At 42.9% G+C, this 19,361-nt stretch overlaps 1 pseudogene; it reads right to left on the bottom strand.

Annotated features, from left to right (window-relative positions):
- Window positions 1–607: 607 nt before the first annotated feature.
- On the bottom strand, window positions 608–18,243 carry LOC125554776 (annotated as a pseudogene).
- Window positions 18,244–19,361: the final 1,118 nt, after the last annotated feature.

Genomic DNA, 19,361 nt, shown 5'->3' with positions numbered 1-19,361 from the left:
TTGTGCGTGTATGTGCTGCTGCGTGTGTGTGCGCGATACTGCCCCGTACTGATGTTGTGTTTGCTACTGTCCCGCACACGCATATATTACATGAGGGGCAAAAGGATCTTTTCAAGTGTCTTTTATTCTCAAAATAGATGAAAGTGTCATAAAAGACATAAAATTTAGACTTATTGTTATATAGGAAAGAAAAATGTATTCAATGTCAAATAAGGAAACGAAATTTAAAATAGTGTTAAATAAGGAATTCTTTCTTTTTATTTCTATTGCCTTCTCTTGGCTTGTCCCATGGCCGGCGATCTTTAGGGCGGCTGTGACGGCTTGGGAGCGAGGAAGGCGATAACGAACAGTCTTGTTTTTTTTTTCGTGTGCTCTGTTTTTAAAAAAAAGGTCCAGGGTTTTTTTTTAATTTAGAGAAAATACCACGGTTTTGACAATACCACAGTATAAATAGTACAGTTTTTTGTGGTTGCCAAACAGCTCACGGTAAATTAAACCATGGTATTTTGAAAAACTGCAGTATTGTCATAATACTTTGAAAAACTGAGCTATCAAACGGGGCTAACTGTGTAAGGAGAAAATAGACAGCTGTAGATATGATTCATCATCAGTTGTCCGTCCTCCCCGCTGGAGCAGACGAGCACTTGCCGTCTAGTTTGCGGACGACGCCGTCGTTGCCGGCGAGCATGAGGTACTTGTCCTTCCTGGTGAGCATGGTGCAGCTGTATCCAAGCGCATCTCCGATCTTCTTCTGCACGAGATTGGCTATGTCGGCGCTCGGCACCTTCCCCTCCCTGACCACCGCCATGCGCACCCGGTCCAGGAACTGCACCGTGTAGCACATCCTCGGGTTGACCATGTAGAAGAACGGGTCGAGGCACTTGAGCCCCCCCCCCCCCCGCCGTGGTGGGGTAGAACATGGCCGTCTCGACGGCGACGCCCACGGGGACCACGTCGTCGCTGAGCTCCGCGAAAAGTGGACTGAACCGGAGCAAGTACGGCTCGCGGCAGGTGGTGCCCTCGCGGCAGACGACGACGAGGTCCCTGTTAGAATTAATGGGCTAGGCCCATAGCAATTTCTGAAATCTGAAAGCCCATGTGTAAAATGGCAAGTTGTGGTGCTAAGTTTAGTCCCACCTTGGAAGTTGAAGAAGAATTGGACCTCTTTATATAGTGGGTTCTCTCTACCACTCTAAGTGGTGTGTGAGAAGAGAAAGGGAAAACCACACGCGCGCGCTCGCTCGCCTCTGCCTGGCCGTGCCGAGGCGAGGCGAGGCGGCGAGGCGAGGCGTACACGCGTGAATGGTCCGCCGAAGGTCCGTCTCGCAGGAGCGCAGCTTCCTTTTGCCGTTTTATTTTTATGTCTTGGCAGACAAGTTTTTTTGATTTCTTGTCCGGTAAGTATACGAATTAGAAACCGAGTCGGTTTGGGATTGTGGTCGCGACACAATACCGCCTCTGGTCCTAATATATATACAGCTACCGGCTGCGGCCAGAGATACACCGAAAAACACCTAGGGTTTTGCCTCATCTCACAACTTGCGCCGCCATCGTAGTCTACTCCATCCCAAACGCCGGCGTGCATCGGCGCGTGGGAGAGCAGGTCTCCGGAACCGTTCGTCTTTGCGATCCTGCACCGGGAGAGGACGAATTAGGTTTTTGGGAAGCGCTGTGCGCGACTGCTCAAATTCGTCATCACGGGTCGTCTTCCGTCCAAGTCGGGCGGTGCTACTCATCGTCGTATTCATCGCCGTCAGCAGCAGATCGTCGCCAACATCGTCATCAACACTGTCGCACCCATAATAGCTAACGATCAGTACGTCCAACATCCTCTGTTCATGTCTGTTTCTACAGCTACTGTTACGTGTTTGCTGCTGTTATGCATGTCTTGCTGTTCTTCTAGTTTGCTAGATTTTTGCATGCTAGTATCTCTTCTAGTCATGAATTATTTACTGGAATTAATCATGAACTTGCCTAATTTTCTAACAATCCAAAAACCTAATATATAGGCAATTTCCTGAGTTAACTATGGCTGGATTCGCTGATGCACTGAGGCCGGATAAGTTTACCGGTGTGCACTTTAAGAGGTGGCAGGTGAAGACCACGCTCTGGCTTACTGCTCTGAAAGTTTTCCACGCTAGTGTTGGTGCTCCAGAGGGAATGACCGACGAAGATCGGAGAAAATTCCAGGAAGCCAATACTATGTTTGTGGGATGCATTCTGAGTGTTCTTGCTGACCGTCTGTGTGATGTGTACATGCACATAAACGACGGAAAAATTCTGTGGGATGCACTGAATGCAAAATTCGGTGCAACAGATGCAGGCAGTGAACTGTACATCATGGAGAGTTTTCATGACTACAAGATGGTGAATAACCGTTCTGTGGTTGAACAAGCTCATGAGATACAGTGCATTGTGAAGGAACTTGAACTCCTTAAATGTGTTCTACCCGACAAATTCGTGGCTGGGTGCATGATTGCAAAGTTGCCTCCTTCATGGAGGAATTTCGCCACAACTCTGAAGCATAAGAGACAGGAGATATCAGTTGAAAATCTGATTGCATCTCTTGATGTTGAAGAAAAAGCTCGGGCTAAAGATACCACTGAAAAAGGAGGTGAGGTTCAGCCTACTGCTAACATGGTGCAGAGGTACCCACAGAACAAGAACAAAGGGAAGAACAAACCTGTTTCAACAAGCCTACCAAGACTACTACCTTCAAGAAGAAGAAGTTCAACAAGGCTGAGCTAGAGTGCTACGCCTGTGGGAAGCCTGGACACTTTTCCAAGGAATGCCCTGAACGTGCAGACCGCAGAGGGAAAACAAGCTCCAAGACTGTCAACATGGTGACCGCTAGCAATACTGATGGGTATGGTAATTTACCTATTGTGCTTTCAGTATTTCAATCATCTTCGTGGTGGATTGATTCGGGTGCTAACGTTCATGTGTGTGCTGACATCTCCCTGTTTACTTCTTATCAGGTCGCAAGGGATTCTTCCGTCCTAATGGGGAATGGGTCACATGCTTCTGTTCGTGGCATTGGCACGGTGGATCTGAAGTTTACTTCGGGAAAGATCGTGCAACTAAGGAACGTGCAGCATGTCCCTACTATGAACAAGAATCTAGTTAGCGGCTCCCTTCTATGTCGAGATGGATTTAAGGTAGTTTTAGAGTCCAATAAAGTAATCGTGTCAAGATTTGGACAATTTATAGGAAAAGGCTATGAGTGCGGAGGCTTGTTCCGCTTTTCTCTTTCAGATTTTTGCAATAAGTCAGTAAACCAAATTTGTGCTAGTGTTAATGATGATGCAAGTATTTGGCACTCTCGTTTATGTCATATTAATTTTGGTTTAATGTCTCGGCTATCCAGCATGAGTTTAATTCCGAACTTCACAGTTGCCAAAGGTTCTAAGTGCCATAGTTGTGTGCAATCTAAGCAACCTCGAAAGCCTCATAAGGCTGCCGAGGAGAGAAACTTGGCACCTCTAGAACTCATACATTCTGATCTTTGTGAGATGAATGGTGTGTTGACAAAAGGTGGAAAGAGATATTTCATGACTTTGATTGATGATGCGACTAGATTTTGCTATGTTTATTTGTTGCAAACTAAAGATGAAGCATTAGACTACTTTAAAATCTATAAAGCTGAAGTTGAAAATCAACTAGAGAGAAAGATCAAGCGTCTTAGGTCCGATCGTGGTGGAGAGTATTTTCCAAAAGTTTTTGATGAATTTTGTGAGGAACATGGTATTATTCATGAGAGGACGCCTCCCTATTCACCTCAATCAAATGGAGTGGCCGAGAGGAAAAACCGCACATTGACTGACTTGGTGAATGCCATGTTAGACACTGCTGGTTTATCTAAGGCATGGTGGGGGGAGGCTCTATTGACTTCATGTCATGTCCTGAATAGAGTTCCCAACAATAATAAAGAGAAAACCCCTTATGAGGAGTGGGTTGGGAGAAAACCATCACTTTCTTATTTGCGCACTTGGGGATGTTTGGCAAAGGTCAATATTCCTATTCCTAAGAAACGCAAACTTGGACCAAAGACAGTGGATTGTGTCTTTCTAGGGTATGCTCAACGGAGCATTGCTTATAGGTTTTTAGTGGTAAAATCTGAAGTACCTGATATGCATGTTGATACTATAATGGAATCTCGTGATGCAACATTTTTTGAGAACATATTTCCTATGAAAGATATGCATAGCATTGCTAGATTTTCTTCTGAGATAATTCCTGAATCTAGTACAACTGATGAATATTTCGAACAATCACATGAGGAAGTCCTTGAGAAGGATAACAATGAAGTTCCTAGAAGGAACAAGAGACAAAGGATTGCAAAATCTTTTGGTGATGATTTCATTGTATACCTTGTGGACGACACACCCAAGACGATTGCAGAAGCATATGCATCTCCGGATGTAGATGATTGGAAAGAAGCTGTTCATAATGAGATGGACTCAATTCTTTCTAATGGAACTTGGGAACTAACTGATAGACCATATGGTTGTAAACCTGTGGGCTGTAAGTGGGTGTTCAAAAAGAAGCTAAAGCCTGATGGTACTATTGATAAATACAAGGCGCGGCTAGTGGCCAAGGGCTACACTCAGAAAGAAGGCGAAGATTACTTTGACACCTATTCACCCGTTGCTAGAATGACCACCATTCGAGTGTTACTTTCCTTGGCTGCCTCTTATGGTCTTATCATTCATCAAATGGATGTAAAGACAGCTTTTCTCAATGGAGAGTTGGAAGAGGAGATCTATATGGATCAGCCTGACGGGTTTGTGGTAAAGGGTGAAGAGAGAAAGGTGTGCAAGTTGTTAAAATCTTTGTATGGTCTGAAACAGGCACCTAAGCAATGGCATGAGAAGTTTGAAAGAACTTTGACTTCTGCAGGATTTGTCATTAACGAGGCTGATAGGTGTGTTTACTATCGCCATGGTGGGGGCAATAGTGTCATATTATGTTTGTATGTGGACGACATACTGATCTTTGGTACAAACATTAATGCAATTAATGAGGTCAAGTCTTTTCTATCAAAAAGTTTTGACATGAAAGATCTGGGAGAAGCCGATGTAATTCTAAACATCAAACTTATTAAGGATGAGAGTGGGATTACATTAACGCAATCTCACTATGTTGAGAAGGTCTTGAACCGATTCGGTTTTATGGATAGCAAGCCTTCTCCAACACCTTATGATCCCAGCGTGACACTCAGAAAGAACAAGAAAGAAACGAGAGATCAATTAAGATACTCTCAAATTGTCGGTTCACTCATGTACTTAGCTAGCGCTACAAGACCAGATATCTCTTTTGCTGTGAGCAAACTGAGTAGGTTCATGTCCAACCCGGGTGATGATCATTGGCATGCACTAGAAAGGGTCTTGCGCTATCTGAGAGGTACTATGAGTTACGGAATTACTTATTCAGGGCATCCTGCTGTGCTAGAAGGATATAGTGATTCAAATTGGATCTCCGATGTTGATGTACTTTACGCAACAAGTGGGTATGTATTTACTCATGGTGGTGGCGCAGTGTCATGGAGGTCTTGCAAGCAAACCATATTGACGAGGTCAACTATGGAAGCAGAATTAACTGCTTTGGACACAGCTACTGTTGAGGCAGAATGGCTGCGTGAGCTCTTGATGGACTTGCCGGTTGTTGAAAAACCTGTACCGGCTATTCTTATGAATTGTGATAACCAAACGGTTATCGCTAAAGTGAACAATTCTAAAGATAATGCAAAGTCATCAAGACACGTGAAAAGACGTTTGAAGTCTGTCAGGAAGTTGAGAAACTCCGGAGTAATAACTGTTACGTATATACAAACAGACAAAAACCTGGCAGATCCCTTTACAAAGGGACTATCACGAAATGTGATAGATATTGCATCGAGGGAGATGGGTATGAGACCCATAGATGTTACACCATAGTAGTAACCCAACCTTTGTGATCGGAGATCCCGTGAATTAGGATCTGGGAAGAACAAGCTATTGGTTAACTGAGGAGAGTAATAACTTATGATCGTCTCCAAGTGAAGATGCAAAACTCTCAGAGCTGTAAGGCTCAGATCTGTAAGGCAGGTCGGCAACATGCCTTAATGTGGTTCTATTGGCTATAATTAGCAAAGATGCTATCCTACAGAGCAGTCTTGAAAGAACACACCTATATGAGTTCTGACTGTAAACGTCGCAGTCTATGAGATTTGGGTGATCTCTAGTAAACTCACGAAGAGACCAGGGAGTATGACGTATAAGCTCCAAACCGCGGGGTAGCCTACTGGCGGTCAGGTACTGGTTAAGACTTTGAGTGAAACCTGTTCACACAAAACTAGCAATTCAAGGCATAGTCCATTGTCAAGTTGTGAATGGATGTAGCTTAAAGTTCTAGGCAGAAGTTCAACTTAACAGTCTCTGCTGAAACACTGGTATATTAAACAAGTGGTGAGAGAAGGCAAATCTCTAAATGGGTATTTGAGATCTGGTGGGGGATCTGTTAGAATTAATGGGCTAGGCCCATAGCAATTTCTGAAATCTGAAAGCCCATGTGTAAAATGGCAAGTTGTGGTGCTAAGTTTAGTCCCACCTTGGAAGTTGAAGAAGAATTGGACCTCTTTATATAGTGGGTTCTCTCTACCACTCTAAGTGGTGTGTGAGAAGAAAAAGGGAAAACCACACGCGCGCGCTCGCTCGCCTCGCCTGGCCGGGCCGTGGCGAGGCGAGGCGAGGCGAGGCGGCGCGTACATGCGACATGCGCGTGAATGGTCCGCCGAAATCCGGTCCGTCTCCTTGCAGGAGCGCAGCTTCCTTTTGCCGTTTTATTTTTATGTCTTGGCAGACAAGTTTTTTTGATTTCTTGTCCGGTAAGTATACGAATTAGAAACCGAGTCGGTTTGGGATTGTGGTCGCGACACAATACCGCCTCTGGTCCTAATATATATACAGCTACCGGCTGCGGCCAGAGACACACCAAAAAACACCTAGGGTTTTGCCTCATCTCACAACTTGCGTCGCCATCGTAGTCTACTCCATCCCAAACGCCGGCGTGCATCGGCACGTGGGAGAGCAGGTCTCCGGAACCGTTCGTCTTTGCGATCCTGCACCGGGAGAGGACGAATTAGGTTTTTGGGAAGCGCTGTGCGCGACTGCTCAAATTCGTCATCACGGGTCGTCTTCCGTCTAAGTCGGGCGGTGCTACTCATCGTCGTATTCATCGCCGTCAGCAGCAGATCGTCGCCAACATCGTCATCAACACTGTCGCACCCATAATAGCTAACGATCAGTACGTCCAACATTCTCTGTTCATGTCTGTTTCTACAGCTACTGTTTCGTGTTTGCTGCTGTTATGCATGTCTTGCTGTTCTTCTAGTTTGCTAGATTTTTGCATACTAGTATCTCTTCTAGTCATGAATTATTTACTGGAATTAATCATGAACTTGCCTAATTTTCCAACAGTCCCCACTGTCCAGGAGTCGGGCCATGGCACGTCCGTCGGCGTCGCGGTCTCGTGTCAGCCGCACGGTGCGGCCGATTGGAGAGATGAGCTCCGAGAGGCGGCTGAGGCTATACGACACGGCGCGCACCGGTCGGTCCAGCGCCACTGACACGTACACCGGGTCGAGGAGAGTGCGGTGGTTGCACACAAACAGCTGCCCGCGTCGGCAACCTCGCTCGACGCCAGCGGTCTGCAGCGGTGGCCGATCGCCGGCCTTGAGCCGCCATGACATGCCGGTGGCCGCCAGGATCGGCGTGGAATATCGATATGGCACGGTGAGCGCGACGGTGAGGCGGGCGGAGGCAAGGGCAACGCTGAAGGGCAGCCACATGAACATGGCGAGCGTGCTGCCAGCGGTTGGCCGGAACGCGAGACGGCCGTCATGGAACACCACGGCCTTGGGGTACTTGCTCCTCGGGAGCGCCTGCCACGTGGCCCTGTCGCCTCTTGTCGCGAGGTAGATATCCTGGACGTCGTACCCAGAGAGCAGAGTAAATGTGTCACAACTCATGTAGCCTCATTCGGTTTGGAGGATTTTCGTAGGAAAAACATAGGAATAAGGATTCCAGAGGAAAATTTCCTATGTATGCATTCGGTTTGTAGGAAATGCGTGCAGGAATTTCGTAGGAATACTACTCATTTCCCGTGTTTTTGGAGGAAACTACACATCCACTCAAAGCTCATTTTACGCGTAGGAACGAGGCAAGTCAATTCCTTAGAATGGCAAGTGCCATCCTATCATATTCCTATACTACTCCTAATTCCTACGTTTTGATTTCCTCCAAACCGAATGAGCCCGTAGTATGTGTTGTACTGCGTGATATCTTTGACAAAGTGTCATACAAAAGGTAAGCTCGTGACAAATGGTACAGGACACCGACTCGTTCATCACAATTGTGAGCGGTGAGAGGTTCATCAAAGTATATACGATCTTTTTTGACACTAGTATAGTTTCAAAAGGTGTCTTACATTATGAGACGGAGAAAGATACTTTATTACAGTATTTAGTAAGAGACCAACCGATTATGAGAAAAAGGTAGAAAAGCATGTGTACGTAGGTGACGGATTACATGATAAGCACGGCATCAACTTATTTGACAGATGAAATGTGCATGCATACACGTACTACTCCGTACTTCGCATATTTCCATTTAGATTTCTCTTTGGGTGTAATTAACAGACACACAAACACATGTAGGAGTATGTATAAAGAGTATGGTGTTGTTCTTTATATAGTGATTAGTTTTTTTTTTCGGGAGTGATTGCCAAGAGAAAACACGTAGCTTGCTAGATGGAGATTTATGTTACACTACGTACCTTGCAAGAACGTGAAAGAGGATGCAAGAGAAACTCTAACGACCCGCAGAATCCCAGAGCATCATCACCCTCCGCCATGATCTTCTTCTCCTCTACCAACACCACCTCGTCTTCTTCCGCCATTAGACCGGTGTAGAACCCCCACAGCACCTTCATCTCCTTTCCGACGACAGCCTCGGTGCCGAGGTAATCCCTCAGGAGCCCCTCCACCATCACTCTCGGCAACCGCCTCGTCACGCACACTCTCCGCCCGCCAGCGGCGCCGCTCATCCTCATCGCCTCGAACCCTTCAGCCGCCACGTCCTCCATGAACCACTTGGGTAGCACGGCGCGGCCGGCGCGGAACCGGCTCGCGCGCAGCCCGCAGAAGGCCACCATGGCCATCACCCTCACTGCCACATCGCTGGCGCGGCCCATGCTTAAGATGATTGGGTAGAGGAGGAGTACGAGGCCTAGTAGGTATCCTCCAGCCTCGAGAGCCACGAGCATGAAGTAGGGGAAGAGGGATGACGACGACCGGAGGAGGAGCGCGGCGTCCACGTCGAGGACGAGGGTTCGCCCGGCGGCGATCTTCTCTGCCATGGGAGGATGTGAGGATCTGCCGAGGTGGTGCAGCGAGGAAGGGTGCGGTGATGATTCAGTCATGGCGGTGGCAGTGACCCGGCTGGAGATCGGAGGCCTAGTCCCGTGGAGGAGGAAGGAGAGCAGGGCGGAGAAGAGCTTCGGCTTCTTGGCCATGGTGGATAGATGCGCTAGCTTGTTATGGTGAGCAAGCTGCACCTAGCTTTACAGTATATACTAGATCGGAAACGCGCCTTAGTGCAAGGGTGCCGGTCACAACAAAATGTCCAAGCAGGTAATGCTCAATTTAGTAGGAAACCAGGTTTAGCGTACGTATTCAAACAGGATACAACGAACTAATAAGAAGAAAAACATTCACACGCAATAGGAACAAAACATCATTGAGTTTGACATCGTCACGAGAAATAAGGCAGCATTCGATTTAGTGCGCTCATGAGACCACAAAAACTAACCACTTGAAATTAAGTTTGGTACTAAGATCACGAACATGAGAGAGGAAGTACCAAGAGAGGAACACATAAAAAGGTAAAAAACTACATAGCCATAGCTATTAGACATACTAATAAGTTGCTTCATTCAGCTGCCTTGTCGATCAACTTCATAGGCGACATGTCACATTAGCCTGATGCCGTCAATCCGTTAGATACATTGTATAAAACGATTTATGTGTAAACAATGATGCACTTGCGATTCTAAAGCTGTTGGACAGTGAGCGACGGTCTCCCCTTTTCAATTTCGAAGGCAATGGCACATATGATACTATCTGATCCCTGCCGCTTTTACAAAGCCTGGTCAATTATTTGTTATCGTTGGTCTCTTGTCCGTATCCGGGTGCACTCATATCCAACCCGGTAATAAAACCATTGAAGTATTCCATATAAAACATAGCATTATCTATGAACTGACCCATGACTGCAATGCCTCTCAATTATGGTTTGGACTTAATCAAAGAGATGCTACTTGCCAAACCTCAACTCCTACGTAATCCTGTTTTCGCTAACCTGATAATAGAAAAAAAAATGTATCTCAGGATGGAAATGTAGAGACTATCTCAGGATGGAAATGTATCAAGGAATTACTCAAAAGAAGTTCAATGATCAAACTTCTGATATAACTCCTTTTCTATTAAGAGCTGATATCACTCAATATATCTCAGGATAGAAATATATCTGATATTACTCAAAGGGTAGGTGATGGTAGATACTCACAACAGTAATGACCTCGTAAAATATATAAAAATGACTATCTACATGCCATCTGCGCATTTGTTATAAAATGTGACATTAAATACCTAAGCAAGGTTTGGTATGATAGAAACCAAAAGCAGGCCATAGTAGTAAACTACATGGTCGACCATTAGATATATAACTTTGTCCACACGCCTTCATCTGATTTGCTTGATATATAACTTTGTCTTTGTCCACACTCCTTCATTTGATTTGCTTGCATATTGCGACACACGGATCTGCTAAAGGACATATCGGGTTAGCAAACTATTCAAATAGTGTGCCTCATGGATAGGGAGAAAATAATTTGGCCTATATGAAGGAGAATCGCTTTGGACAATATTCAGTGATGTGGATAAAGTGTAACCTCTTTAACATAAAATAATATAAAAGATAAGAGTAAAAAAATTTATCTTACTATTCTACATGGCACCCAGAAAACATAATAAGCCTACTATTCATAGATATCCTCCAAGATTTTCTTCACAAAACTTGATTACACTATGCGATGAAGCAAAGTAAAGGCATCTCACCTTTATTATGTGCCTAATTATTCAACACTGACAGAGGTTTCCAAATTAGTGGTTTTGTTTTGGCATATAAAGAAACTGAAGTTCATAATATATAAAAGCAAATTAATAGAGATTAGATATTGCAACCATGAATCCAATCCTCTAGTGATTACTCTCATTCTAAAGTTAGAACAGACCAATAAAATTAGATACTGCAACCATGAATCTCCTCTAGTGAATACTCTCGTTCCAAAGGTAAACCAAAGATGAGAGCTAATTATATATGCACAAGGCATCCAGAGAAATGATCTGGTTGTTCATAAAGTCAAAACCACTATATTCATTCAACCAAGCATGATTCAAATCAAACTACCCTTCAACCTCCATCGTAGGACCTATTGAGATATAATGATATAATGGCAGAACGAAAGGAAAAGAAAACAAAAAAAAAGTAAAATCATCGTAAGAGCATCGAATTCATATCCTAATCCACGGAAGCATCATGCATAAAAAGTCTGTGCATGATGGAAATGTAGAGACTATATATCTCACTGGCGGACATCCACATAGTTGAGGTAGAAGAAGCTCGTCGGCTAACATTACCACAAGGAGGAGCTCAAGTTGGCCTTGGAACAGCCTAGTGTCACCGTGGAAGTCCAGAAGCAGTCCAAGCGGTGTTCCCACTATGACCTTTAACTCTGCAAGAAGTGTCACACTCATACAGAAAGAAATTGTTCTCTTCCATCCACAGAACACAAAATAACAAAGGTAAATAAGTTGTCTACTCAAAATTCGGAACACTTCATCTAATAGGATGACACAAACAGAAGGCCGTCGTGTAAAAAGCAAGTTCACTAAATTCGGCAGATGATTAGTAATTTAGCATACTTGTAACCTCGCCAATGGACATACGCATCCTCACATTTAAAGATTTTGCATTAACATAACCCAGTGTTATAGTGATAGTACGTTCCAACTCATTCTTGAAAAAAAGAAACATTGTACAGTTAAAAACGAATATCAAGTACAAGCACAAGCACATGGAAAAGGACCACGTGGACATTTTTTCCGTTTCGAGCTTGGATCACCTAAACATTTTTCTGTTTTGAGCTTGGACCACCTCAACATTCACCACCAAAACAGAGAAGAGAAGGTTCCAAACAGAGCAAGTCAAGGAACAAATTATCCAATTGTCTATATTCATGGATTAGATGATGCAATAATAATAGTCATGGAACTATTTCTTTAATGCATAGGAAGCCAAAACAATTCATTAGCACTATTCTCGATCAATTATCTGAAGTCATGGAACTATTTTTTAATGAACATCTCATTAGTGTAACTTATAAATCAATAGAAACAAATAATAGGTGGATCCAAATATGAATGAGGAACCAAGCAGCTTTATTGTATGCAAATTAAAAGACTTCAACTCTGTACCCAATGTTGATCCTCGCTTGGCGTGAGATAACTTCAGGTGATAACGGGTGTAGCTTGGTAACATCAAGCTTGGTTAAATCCTACTCCATCAATCATCGGTGCCACACCATTCTCTGCCATAAAAGTAGGGAGACAACACTAAAACAAAGAAGAGTAAATGTTCCTTTCACTAACGGATGAACTTTGCAAATAACACTCAAAACGGGATGAACAACAATGGGAAATTTTCTTCCAAGACTGCCGCAAATCATTATGAATCATGGGCATGTGTCATGCACACACACATGATGTATTTTTATTATTACTGTGCACTATTGCCCACTCCTCTATATATCATTAAGAACAGGTCACTAAATCCTTGATGGTTGGCACTAAGATAAAGTCACATGTTCAAATTTTACTAACCTAAGGCAGTAATTCAAACAGCCTGTTGAAGCCTTTTATAGCAGGTCACTAAATCCTTGATGGTTGAATCTAAAAATAATGAACCATTAAAAATGCAGCCCCACAAAAAGATGTCACTCCCCAGCTTTAATAGTTTCGGAATAAATTAACTCTTTTATAGCTCTTATCTGAAGCAAAAGGAACCTGAACCACAGCAACACAAGCAAGATCATTAACTAAACAGCTCACTCCCATCGCTATACATCGAACCGTAGGTTAATAAAGAATAAATTTATCTTTCCTATACACAAATATCCATCCAGCACAAAATATAACCTCTCACAAGAACAGTTTATGTCTGGAATATTTGGACTGATGTCATATTCATGCATCCATGATCAAAGCTCAAGTGTCAGTCTACATGGATTAAACCAGGGGAGCATACCTCAATATCATTTCAAGTATACTAATAGAAAATAGCTGCCCATTACATTAGAATTTATGTATAATGGATAAAATCAATTTGTTATTTATTTTACAGAACCAGTAGAGGATGTCCATATAGAACATGACAAGTAGAGTTGCCGATCTGAGCTAAGATGTGCACAATCTGGAAATGCAAAATATCTTAAGTCATCCGGTTGTTTCCTGACTAACGGACTGCTATTCTTCTCACATAGCAAGTCATTTTTTGTGTGTGAATTCCATTCAATGAAAGAATATAGAAGGCTTAGCTATGCTGTATATGCACTGCTCACTTTATTTCGAAAGAAAAAAAAAGTGTGCTTGCATGGTGGATTACACAAATCAAATAGATAACGGCAATGATGAATCTTGGCAGGAAGTGCACTAACCAGTCCGGTAGCCGTGGATGAACTTCGGGTAGGGAAACTGCAATCGAAGTGAATCCTTATACCTGTAAAATATCATCTCTGTCAATAAAAAGATGGGAAGCGAAATAACATTGAGATCACATCTGCGAAGGTAATGAGATACTCCATCTGCTCGAGTACTTAAATATGTACGTCTTAATTATGACTATTGGAGTGCTTGATATTCTTTAATCAAGATATAGCCATGTACTCTAAGATCAAATTGTATGGAGAAGTGTTCATAACAACATAAGCACATGGTATATGTGTGTATATAAATAAAGTATGACACAAGAGCTTATACAGGATAAATGTAGAGAAGATGTGTCAACAACATTAATAGGTCACTCCATGTCATAGTCCTTGGCCAAGGTCAGGGGACCTTGAATCCTAGAAATCTGTAGAGGAGGCATCATCAGGAGCAATCTATCACAACTCACAAAATCACCCAAGAGGCAGGTACAGACTATGTTAACCATTTATGTGTACAGAATATATTAACTTGCACCACACCGGACACATTTCTCACCGGTAGCGGATTAATTAATTTTCTGATTAACACACAAGCTCGAGCCTGCTGCCGCAATCAGCTTATGACCAAAGGTGAAAGAAATAGATAAATCACAAAATTGGCATAACTATTTGCCAACTAAAATATAAATATCCTAGGTATGCTTAAATATCCGACCCTGCTGCCGCAATCAGCTTATGATCAATGGTGTTTTTCAAAGCAATAAAGGCAAGGAAATGCTATAAAAGAATTACGGCTCCAAAAAAATGCAATAAAGGCAGCAAACTAATGTTTTCACATGGCTGTTTGTTGATGTGCTAGCTACAATTATAGATTGTACTATTCAAGTTCAGGCTGTTGTGTCCACATGTAAGGCCATTCAAAGATATCAGTGTTCACATGTAATATGATGTGTTCCTCTTGAGCATGCCATCTACGAACGACCACCTGGAAATATCAGGCAGGAGATGAGTACATGTAAACAAGCAATTGTGTGTAATTATCAGAATTCTGACAGCTAAGACCGCTCGAAATTTCCAACACAGTATGAAAAATCTTTGTTTGGCTCTTCTCTTTCCAAGTATAGTACATCTTCCAGGTGCATTTGTTTTCTTAACTATTTTTCACCCACCACTCTATAGACAGGAAATGTGAATCTTGATACATAAATACACATGAGCACTGTGAGTTATCTGATTCAGACTCGGATATGCATGTAACTGTAGTTTAAGAAGTTATAGCATCAGTTCCGGAGAAAACTCTTAAACTATATGTAGTTTAAGAAGTTATAGCATCAGTTCCGGAGAAAACTCTTAAACTATAGTACACAATAAAAGGGGATATATAAATCACCGTACTTCAGAGGTGATGAACTTGATTTGGAACAGGGGCAAGTACCTGAGACGGGTGGGTAGTAAGGAAGAATCCAACAGTAGGTGCAAACTCATTCCCGTGCCTAAAAGGATTGCAGACAGTGGAGAAGCAATCAGTGGCATATCATATTGCATCACAGAATGGAATCATCCAAAACCGAACAACGTTAATCATTAGAACATGTGGAAAATGCGAGTGAAATGAACAAATGATGCAATGAAATTTCACAAACCTAAACAGTGGACAGCAACTTTTTCGGATGTCCCAGAAACAGGTTAAGGGGTCAAACAGAAGAGGGAAAATTGCAAGGCAGCATGATGTTGCTAATCTAGAACTACTCCACAAAGCAAGTTTGGATCTACTCTCAGATCTACTCTCAGAACTACTACACAAAGCAAGTTTCGATCTACTCCATAGCTTTCATGGCCACCGTCTCTCGCTGTAGTAGTCTCGCTCATCCTCTTTTATTTTTTCGGTAGATGCCCACAGCCACAACACAATAAAAACTATCCTTGGGCTAATGAAAATATACGTGAATACTGAATCTGCTCAATAGTAGAAGAGAGTTCAGTTATCACCTCAGCTCACCTAGGAAGCAACAACTTCCATTTCCAAGAGAAAAATGACCAGGAAACGTAAGCCGCTATTGGCTTGATACCTGCAAATGACTAATTGTTCAACACTACTTTGGGAACGATCGCTCTGAGCAATTAACAGTAATAAACAAAGAACAAAAAGGAACAAAACAAAGCCAGGTTTTTTCACCTAAAAGGAATTGTCAAATGCAGCGATAGCATGCGTGCATTTCTCTCCAAATTGCACATGAGCTTTGACTGTAGGGAAGAGATAAAATTTCCCACAAACAAACGAACGTCCACAAAAGCTGCAAGTTGCATCTACTATCAAAGGAACACTTAGCATATCTCAAATAAATAGGTACGATAACCGTGATCTCAGGAAGCGTAGGAAGATGCATCTTATACTCTAGAGTTCAGATATATCAATAATTCATTTTATCCGACCTCTTTGGAGTTACACTGTTAAAGGGCATTGTTAAACTAAACAGCCGTTCTTATCCTGTAACATGCTACTACTTAGTTGCACCCTTCTTACTCCTGACACTACGAACTCCAGTTTATGTTGCGTACTTTATGCATATATACAAACGATGTATAAAGCTTGAACATGGCAAAAAAATGCAAGGGATTACCTGAATATATGATGCTGCAGTACACCAATTTTTCTAACTGAAATTAAACCTACCACTTCCTGCTCTCAGATTTTAGTTCATTTATAAACTCTACATTCTACTCATACAAGCATACCACATCTAATGTTCTGCTATAACCCAGATTATTGTTACCTTACTAAACTCATAATTATTATCAGTTTATAATGGAAATAAAATACCCTAACGCAACCCCTAGTAAATGACATTACGAACTGCGGTGTATGTGTGTGCTGCTATGATTCAGATAACTGAACTCTGTTCTACTATTGAGCAGATTCAGTACAAGATTTGGAAGTATATAGTGGTAACTAATAAAAATTTGGAAGTATAAAAGGAATCATACAACCTGCAAGATCTACTATAGCCAAGCAAAAGTGGTATTGTTAAGCATTGGTAAATAACTAAATATAGTAAAGGACAAAATGACTTGGCAAAAGCAATCAACACAACAAAAAGAGAGATGCAAGTCAGCGATAATTAGTTGTCGTACTGTTCTTTTGAAACTATACATATCTGTAATGTTCTTTTGAAACTATACATATCTGTACCAGTTGACCATGACTGCACAAATCTACATGATAACATGTTTTCAAAACATATCCTGAAGGGAAAATGGACCGCATGAAAGAAACAGGCGCAATCATCCATGGATAGCAGGATTGTACAGCATGCTAAACTACAGTAAAATGGAATATATAAGTTATATCACAATCCGTCTAAATGTGCAAGAAACAGTTTTTCTTACATAGTTTTATATGTACTGTGCATCTCCCTGCAATATTCAGTACCAAGCAGGCTGTAAATGTCATGGGTACGATACAGTCTATTACTCTGATTTCGATAAGCTCTTTACACATATTATAGGATAAAAATATTCTTAAAACGAGATGGAAGTCTTTAAACAAATCGTCATCAATGGAAATTATTTTCATACTGAAAGATATATTGAGCCTTACCTGCAATATAAAGAAAAATAGCGAATAAACTTCAGGCACTTTATTATGCTGCTGACAACCCTATACAGCAAGTGATCTGAAGTTTAAGCTGTTACCAAGCTCCCGACTAAGAATGCCATGAAGAAGTGTCTGTGAAGAAGTGATGAAACTTGTTTCCACAAAGATATATGTAATCATTGACAATTTTCTGGTTCAAAATAATAGTATAATCAGAATGCCATATAAGCTACCAATTCAGCAGCCTGAGCCCTGACAGTTGCTTCTCTTCGCTCGATCTTCTGAGTAGGTTAAAAAGCTCTCACAGCTACCATGGCCCAGATATAAAGATGACCCATATAAACTATGAACACAGAGCCTCCAATCATCCCCAAAGTTGAATATGTATAGATAGAACTGACTTGTTCTTGTTCTGGTCGCTGACAAGCAAAACCAGTCCACTAGCTGTATTCCCATTGGTGGCAACCTGAAGAAAATATGAGATTAGCTCCAAAAAAAGATACTCAACAGATAGTCCATTATCAGTAAAATAGGTGAATGACTGGTAAAACAAAGTAAGTGAGCAGCACAAGATTTTAACAATGAAAACCAAAAATAAGCAAACCCCCCACAAAAAGAAGCCTAACAATAACAGTAGATTTATTAAGGCACAATCCATGCTCAAAATACAGGAGCTAAAATAAAATACGGACAGAGAAAGACGGGATAAGATGAGCACCTGCAATGGGATGGCCGAGCAAAGGCAGAACCAGCAAAGCATCCTCGATCAATAGGGACGGGAGATCATAGTGACCTGATATGTTATCAGCTCACGGCAGTCACCAATCCAATAGCAAATCCTAACCCTAGAACAGAAAAAAATCGAACGGCAACAGAAGACCTAGATGAGCACCGGTAGATAACAAATCGAACGAAAAATATTACACAAGAGTAGCGGTTCTTAGATGATGGATGCAGTAGCAGTTAGAGAGAGAGAGAGAGAGGGCCTAGAGTAGAACTGGAGCCGAGCCCTGCCTGGCGATGGAGAAGGAGGGGCCACGGGGAAGCATCTGCAGTCAGCGTAGAATGAGTGACGGGGGAGCCACATCGAGCGCCTCCGGCGGGTGCTCCTCGCCCTGCGCCTCTACCCCCGCCGCTTCGGGCCGCAGGCATGCTCAAAAACGCGCCGCCGCACCCGGGCTCGAGCTCGACAACGGCCGCCGCCGAACAGAAAACAAGGCGGTGCTTCCCGGAGGCGAAGAAGTCGGCGGGCTGGCGGCCAGCGGCGCGAGGGGGCGGGGAAGAGAGAAAGAGCGCAAGCTTTGGAAGGGGAAGGGGCGGCGGCGGCTCCCCCTCCGTGAACAGGAAGAGGGAGGAAGACGATTGGGGGGAAACCCTACGGGCATTGGGCTTTTATATCCCGTAGCGAAATTACGAAAATGCCCTCGGCGGGTGACAGGAATTACGCGCGGTGGCACGAGATTTTTACCGAGAGACGGTAACTATTCATTTCTACAGTGCCGTTGGCTCGATCCGACGGCCCAGCTCCTCCCTGCTCTCGATCCAACGGCCAAAATCGCATCAAGGAATCGAGATGGACGGTCAGATCTTCTAAATCGCTGAGGAGGCTCGGTGAGACATCCTTCTCTTATCTCTTGATAGGACGGGGGCAGTAACTATCGAGCTGCTGGGAGCACCTTAAGCTTGCCAGTTTTAGCAGATCTATGCAGTCACGGGCAGTAACTATCGGGGGTACGGGTAGTTTTTTCTAGTACCTTCTCTTGCAACAAACTCACGCTAGCTACAACAGCATAGCTAGAGAGAGCTGTATGCATGTCCTTCCCTAGGTTTCTTTTTGACTACTAGTTTACTCGTTGCGCCAAATGGCATAGAGATCCGTTGAATTTATGTTCATATGAAAAAAATCTACAATTTAATTGGTATAGTCGTGGGCAAGCACGTATGGTAACAAAATTTAACACCC

Source organism: Triticum urartu, chromosome 4 (genome assembly GCF_003073215.2).
Source record: "Triticum urartu cultivar G1812 chromosome 4, Tu2.1, whole genome shotgun sequence".
NCBI lineage: Eukaryota > Viridiplantae > Streptophyta > Magnoliopsida > Poales > Poaceae > Triticum > Triticum urartu.
Note: the sequence above shows the minus strand (reverse complement) of the source record. Positions and strands in the feature narration are given on the sequence as shown.